Here is a 7844-nt window from a genome sequence, read left to right as displayed (position 1 = left end):
GTGTGGGCTCTGCTGCTGAAAGGATAGGACCCTGGTAAACAAAATACACAGGCCTTTGTGTGTGATGCTTGCAGAACTGTACAGCGTCCTTGAATAGCTCCCCTTTCACATTTGGTTAGCCAGTTTGCTACAGAAGAGATTTTCCTCATGGGATCTGCAAGTGACAATCCTTCATGGTCTGTTTACAGCCTTGTCTCTTCAGAAATCCTAAACAAGTGACATTTAAACAGTGGGAAAGAGCCAACAGTGTAAGTAGGACTCTATCACAGCAAGCCTTCCTGTTGAAACAAGTGAAATACTGACTCATCAAAGAAGAACAGGTAAAATGGGGAAGGTCAAAGCACTGATGACTTCTTTTTGGTTCCTGTCCTTGTGATTTCAGTTTAGAAACCACGTTAATGATTTTCTACAGAAGTTACACCTAATCAGTATCACAGCTGCTGAGATGAAAAACGGATTAAAGAGATAAATTAGTAGGACTGCTTTTCCCAGCACAAACAGACTGAATTGCACTTCTAATCCTTGTACTGTTATGATTCTTGGTGTTGGTGTCTTTAGCTGAACCCCTGCCAGCTGATGTGCTCAAAAAGAGCTAAAAGATAGAGAAAAGCAAATTTCAGTGACAGGTGCTTTTGAATTTATGCTTCCAACTCCATTTTATTCCTTTGAAAATTTCCCCATAAATCATTTCATGCCTTTAGATGTATGTGCCCTTAGCTCACATAACCTGTGAGGGAGGCTTGGCAGCACCTGACTGAAATTTCATTGGATCGGTCCTACCACTCCGACTGAAGGTGGCTAAGTAGCAGGCCTTCCTTTTACTTGGATAATTTGCAGCCCTAATTAATCATACAATCTCTCTGACACAGGCTGGAATACTCTCAGGATGGGAAGCTTGCAGACACTCTACTGTCCGTGGTGAAGTCCTGGTTCATCCATGAGGATGTTCCAAGTGTGGATGATCAGGGCGTCAAGAGTTCTGTCCATCTGCAGATTTCCCTAAGATTAACATCTAGCAAAACCAATGGAAAGCATGTACTTTGCATATCTTGCCACACTTCTTTCCTTATGTTGGAGCCTACACCTTAGGATGTCAGTGTAGAGTGGCTTTTACCAGTGTTACTTGGAAAAAGTCAGTGCTACTTTCTGTATTTCCACGGTTATTTTTAGGTGCCATGTATTTGTCTATAGCCCCTGTTCAGAATCTCACCACAATAACCCTCCTGAAAAGGTGGGGAGGCCCCTCACATAGCCACATTTTTTGGTCTGCCCTATTTCCTGGAGCACTTCACTGATCACTACCCTCCTGGCTGTCAAGAGGCCAGGCTTTAACATTCAGCAATAATTTTGGTGGCTAGAGTGTGTAACCAAGACCACGCTTGTCCTTCCTTCCTACCTACCTCAGCATTTGAAACTGGAATTTATGAGTTTTTTTATGTCTGATAGTCATATACAGGCATATTTAGATTTTTATCCTCTCAGAGGCTGCTAAGAACCTTTGCCGGATGCAGATTTCAGTTTCTCATGAGGCACTTTTCAGATGGAAAGAGGTAAAAGCCAACCCTGAACACAAAAAAGCAGCCTAGTTTCTGCATCCAGCTCTAGAGAAGGACAAAATCTACACAGGGAGAACTGCCTATTGGAGTTCAACAATTCATTGGATTTTAATTTTCTGTTAACACACAGAGCTTAATTGGTTTTTAAAACAGTTCATTTCAAAAGCATGGTCCTAGGCAGTGTTCTTAGTATATTTTTTAATATAAAATGACTGCAGAACTGGTTAAAGGGAGATGTAGGCTATTAAGACATAGATGTGTTCCCATTGTTTATAATCTTGGAAACACTAAATGCAGACCCTGCTGGATCTGAACACTGTGGCACCTAGCAACTCAGGAGTACTTCAATCCTAATGTACGCTGCCAGGTATTTTATTCAGATGAACAGCATGCCACTTGAGGTCATGATTGGTTTGAAAATCCATAATTAGCACCTCTACTGAACTCTATATAAAACTATATGAGACCAAATATATTTTGTGGAAAAAACTAAAGACAAGCCTGGTGTCTTATTTTATTTTAACCTCAGTTATTTGCTGTGTTTAATACAAAGTTATTAGTTGCCTAACACTGAGACTTGTCTATCCTTTTTCTTCTTGTTTATTTTTTTTTCCTGAGTGATGATTTGAGTGGAACAATATTTAAAAAATGAGAGAAAAAGTCAGATGTTGGCAAATATATCTAGAAATGATGGAGTGAACCATTGGAAAATAAGGAAAAGTGTTTTTCATGCAGAATTTTGTATTGCACACTTTTTTTTTGCCATCACAAAATGCAGCTAACTTCCATTCGTTGTTTTCCAAAGCGAAGCAAAAACAGAACAGCAGGCATGTAAGCTGGTGACCAGATTCTCAGCTCCCATAAATTAGCTCAGTGTAGCTCCACTGCACATAGTAATACTCAGACCATTTATATCCCATTGTGGCACCAGCCTGAAGAACTCTCCCTTTCACACGCTCAGTTTCAGACAGAGGCAATAAAAAGAAATGCACTACTTTTTCATGTGCCCTAATTTGTTTCTCTTTGGAGCTTTGTTTGGATGGGTTATTGGTAAGTGCAAGTTGTGTCCTCCATCTGGAACCCCTCCTGAGGCAGGAGGGAGAACACAGGAGAAAGGGGCTCTGCAAGTCAGAGCAGCCAGGGCTGTTGCCAGCAGCAATGGGCACAGGGGAAGAAGGGCTGGTGAGTAACTGGTGGTTGGAAGCTCTTGGGTAGGACATTGAAATGGAGATGCCTGCAAATGGGATAACAAGAAGATGGGGAATTTTATTGCAAGAGAGCTCAAAATTTCACAGTATGGGATAGACAGGAGAAGTCGAGGTCTTAGAGCCAGGAGGCTACATTTTATAAAAGAGCAGCTGTGTGAAATGGTAACAGAGTCAGGGGTTAGAGCTGGGGTCAGAGATGGATAATAAAAGCAGCCTTTTCCCAGGCCTGTTAACCCTGTATCTGTTAGGTACCCTTTTCACTCAGGTAAGTTTTTGAGTTGACAATCTATGATAATGGTGACATCTACTGATCTCCATACTTTGTAAGTATTGTTATGAAAACTGAAAAAATGTTCAAGGGCATTTAATCTACTGAGCAAGAAGGTTTACTTGTCTTCATGTTCTTTCTTTTAGTAAAAAGAAATATTTTATTCTGAGTTTGTCCTACAAGTCAAAAGATTTGAAGAGATCCCAGGGAAAAGCTATTTTCACTGCTTTTAAACCTGATGCACTTTCCTGTTTTTCCTCACTGTAAGCTGAAACCATTTCAAATTTACCAACCCAGTGGACAGTCCAAATGAAGCCTGAAGCTCCTCATCAGCAGCCAGTTACCTTGGCTTGAGTTTCAGCAATCCAGCTGATGGCTGGCAGTTGCTCCTTCATCTGTTCTTGTTCCCATAGAAACAGAGAGAAAATAGTCAAACTTAGGTAAAGCTTTTTTCTTGCTTTTTTCTTGCTTTTTTCCTTCTTCTTTTTCTGTAAGAAAGAACAGCAGCAAAGATGTTCATGAGGTGCTGCTTGTTTTCCATGACCTGGAGCTCTTTATCATTGGAAGTGGCAGAAGGTAAGTAGCCAGCCACAGAACCGTAAGATCCTGTGGAAAGGACAAGAGGTAGAGGCTCAAGTGAGATAGAGATGTTGAGATGTTTTTTCAGACAAGCATACAGACTATGAGTCAACAGCAGTACAAGATCAGTAAGAGTTTACCAGATGAAAAAGTAAAAAAAAAGCACAAAAAAACCACCTGTAGGTGTGAATTCTTCTCTTTGTAATTTAATACTATTCATTGATTCTAGTGAGGAGCAGACTGTATTGTTTGGGTTTCTTTCATTATTCCATGTGCAGACATGATCAAAACATTTGCTGAAATTGTATTCTTCCTTTTGTTGTAACCGTTTTCTGTAAAACTACAGCCTGGTTGATTTGTGAGAGCTTGTGCTCACACATCTTTTGGGCAATATGGTGCTTTCACTTAATTCTCATAAAATTATTCTGGTTCTGTAATGGTGCAGAGGAGCAGAAGCTAGCCCAATGAGTGTGTTTTATACCACACCTTCCTGTAAAAATAAGACAAATAAAAATAAGACAAATAAAAATAAGACAAATAAAAATAAGACTTGGCATTTAAATGTGCCAAAAAGGAGAAGAAAGTATCTCTTCCAGGATGGCATTCCTTCTGCCTCAAAACTGGTGGATTTCATCACCACTGTGAGTGCTGTGCAGCCTTTTAGAAGGACCTTGACAGTGTGGAGAGATGGGAAGAGAAAAACCATCTGAAGTTCAACCAGGACACATGCAGGGTCCTTCACCTGGGCAAGAATAACCCCCTGCATCAGTACAGGCTGGGGGCCAACCTGCTGGGGGGCAGCTCTGGGGGACAATGGACCAGCAATGTGCCCTTGTGGGCAAGAAGGCCAATGGTATCCTGGGGGTGCATTAGGAAAAGCACTGCCAGCAGGGCAAGGGAGGTGATCCTGCTCCTCTGCTCAGCCCTGGTGAGGCACATCTGGAGTGGTATCCAGTTCAAGGGAGACAGTGAAGCCCTGGAGCAGGTCCATTACGGGGGGACAAAGATGATGAAGGGGTTGGAGCATCTCCCTTGTGCGGAAGGGCTGAGGGAGCTGGGCCTGTTGAGTGTCAAGAAGAGAAGATAGAGAGGACTTTATCCTTGTTTATCAGTATCTGCAGGGAGGGTGCCAAGAGGATAGATCCAGGCTCTGCTCAGTGGTACTGAGCAATAGGACAAGAGGCAGTGGACAGAAACTAATGCACAGGAAGCTCCACGTGAATATGAGGAAGAACTTTATTGTGTAGGTGACAAAGCACTGTAACAGGATGCCCAAGGGGTTGTGGAGTCTTCCTGACTGGAGACACTCAAGAACCCTCTGGACACAACCCTGTGCCCTGTGCTCTGGGATGACCCTGCTTGAGCAGGGAGGTGGTGACCCACTGTGGTCCCTTCCAGCCTTACCCATTCTGTGACTCTTTGATCTTCCAGAGAGACATATCACATACGAATGAGAGTGTGTCTGATTCAGACTAGTCACAGAGTCATCACAAGTATCCATCATGCCCAAAGGCTAACATTTTCTGGTTCTTTTGAAACAGTGAAACATTACATGATTGTCTGGATATCCATTTAAAGCCGTTCTCCAGACAGATTTGGGAACAAGCTGGAAAGGTATTCATGGCAAAATTACCGTAATGAAAGGCATCATTCTGGGAGCTAGTTTTCATATTGTGACATGATGTCACGACATTTTTGTTGAGTTTTCATGATAATTTAGGATCTTATATATGCAGACACTAGTTTCTGTGGTCTTCAAGCTTTGGCAGCCTTGGGGTACTTCTGCTGCAGCAGCTGAGAGAGTCAACTGAGCTGGTGATTGTCAAGGTAATAAAATGGCTATGGGAAAACAAACCCTTTTGTCTGTTCTTATGAGAAATACCTATGTCCAATGAGATTTTTACATTTTAATGCAGCCATGAGGAATTTCTTGATGGTTTTCATTAGTAAGGAACATTTTAGGATTTTACTTTAAGTGTATTTGTTAACAGGAGAACTTAATTTTCTTTCATAATTTTCTTCCTTGTCATGGAAGGCAGCAATTTTACATATTGTAAGAAGTCAAATAATAGTGCATCTTGCCTCTCCTTAAAATCTGGTAGACAAAAACCTGCAATTTCAGTTTGAAACAGCTTAGAGAATTAAACAATGAAATTTACTGATTGATTGATTGATTGATTGATTTGTAGGAGACAGATGAACCTAGATTCTCTGCTTTATTATTCTTTTCTTCTTGGTGCCCTATACACCGATTCATTCCATTTCTCTCATAGCTGACTCAGAAATGTGAACTCTGAATGTGATCTCAACGTAATTTATTTTCATTCACAAGCTGGGACACAAGCAAGGTAACAAGACAAGTTCTTTCTTCCTCAATTGTCTTTCCTATATCAGAGGTTGTGCCTTTTGTATGTAGAAGGTCAAACTGAAAATTACTTACAGAATGTAGGAGATAATTTTTTAGAACCTCAGAATGAATAGACAAGATTAAATCAAAGGTCTGTCTAACCCCAGAAGGCCAGAAGTGAATAATTGATGAGAACAGCGACAGAACAGGCATATCATGACAGCTCCCTCCAGTATATCCTGTTTGCTGGAGAGCTGCACAGACTGCACATTGGTAATCCATATTAAATACATACATGACAGCTACCAAATTGTTATAGTTCAATGCCAACTTGTCCAAGCAAACCTGCCTTGCTTTTTATGCTTATTCAAGCACTTAATACTCCATGGCCAAAGATTCCAAAGTTTAAATATATGTTGCATGAAGGACTAGCGTCTCTTGGGATTCTTTGCATCTAAATAACTGTCACTGTTTTTTGCTGTCTCCCTCAAAAAACCAGAGCTCATGAGCTTCACCATAAGAGTCTGGAATGCCTTTGCCTTGCCCACTGATGAAAAGATCTACCAACAATTTGCTTACCTAAAGCTGCAGTGTAAGAGAAATAGGGAATTAAATTTCAGCAAATCCTATTTAAACCAGAGGCTGAACTCTCTCCATTACTAAAAGATGATTTGGGCAAAGATAAAAGAACTACAAGAAAAATCAATATTTAGTTATTATCCAAGGATACAGGCTGTTTTTATCTCTTTTCACATGAAATTACATAGTAATACATTCAGTATTTTGCTGATTGGCTTTTCATCAGCAAATCCATTTCTTATAAAAGCAAGCAGTAGCCCAGCTATCAGCAAGAGGCAGGCATCATGCATCTCATTATTTGAGACACAAGAATCTAACAGGGGAATGCTGCTGCTTCCAAATCTCCTCCGCTGTCTGTAATTAATAGTGTTGCTGAGAATGTTCTTGTGGTGCTTTTGGAGAGCGTTGGGCTGACATCAAGAGATGGCTGAAAACAGAACTTGTCTTCTGCAGGCAGGATCAGGAAGAGCAGTGACAGTAGGCATATGTCAGTCAGACTGGTGCTACATGCTACTGATTATATGCCATTTTTCATAATCCAGGTTTCTCTGTGTCTTTCAGTAGGACTTTTATTTACAGAAGTTAAGACATAGGATGTGTGCACATCCACACAGACCTCAAGGAGTCATATGGCAGGTTTGAAGTAGGTGGATGAAGCAGGACAAGATTTATTCACTTGGATATCTGGTCTTACAAAATTATGGACATTTGGTCATTCTGAATTATGACCTTCTTTGAGTATTGCATGAAAGGAGAGAAGATCAGCACTCCCCTTAGAAAGGATGGAAGAGGCCTTTGTGGTCCATAGAAAATGCAGGCACTGCCACCTACTTTGTGGCATCTAACTATGTTTAACCCAAAGGAATAGCATGAAGATGTGTCAGGGGAAATTTAGGTTGGATATTAGGGAAAGGTTCTTTACCCACAGGGTGGTTGGGCACTGCCACAGGCTCTCCAGGGAAATGGTCACAGCACCAATCCTGACAAGTTCAAGAATCATTTGGACAATGCTCTCAGGCACAGGGTGTGACTTTTGAGGATGGTCCTGTGCAGGGCCAGGAGTTGGAATCAATGATCCTTGTGGTTCTCCTCCATCTCAGAGTATTCTGTGACTTTGTGACAAGGCAAATGGCTAGTATTTAAAGCTACTGCCTGTCCAAATTCACTGGTGGTTGTTCAAAAATATTTTTCAAAAATATTGAATTGCATAAATATGACTGTTCCAGCACTTGAGGTATAGACACAAATCCACAGAACCCCTTACTATAGGTTACAGAAGGCTTCTGAATGCTGCTGCCAGATGTGCA

General features: G+C 41.1%; 1 non-coding gene across 1 annotated transcript; it reads left to right on the top strand.

Annotated features, from left to right (window-relative positions):
* The first annotated feature begins 7275 nt into the window (after positions 1-7275).
* On the top strand, positions 7276-7390 carry LOC134564830 (U6atac minor spliceosomal RNA). Its single transcript, XR_010083667.1, has one exon. It is a non-coding gene; the product is annotated as a U6atac minor spliceosomal RNA (small nuclear RNA).
* Positions 7391-7844: the final 454 nt, after the last annotated feature.

This window comes from Prinia subflava, chromosome Z, assembly GCF_021018805.1.
Source record: "Prinia subflava isolate CZ2003 ecotype Zambia chromosome Z, Cam_Psub_1.2, whole genome shotgun sequence".
Classification (NCBI taxonomy): domain Eukaryota; kingdom Metazoa; phylum Chordata; class Aves; order Passeriformes; family Cisticolidae; genus Prinia; species Prinia subflava.
Note: the sequence above shows the minus strand (reverse complement) of the source record. Positions and strands in the feature narration are given on the sequence as shown.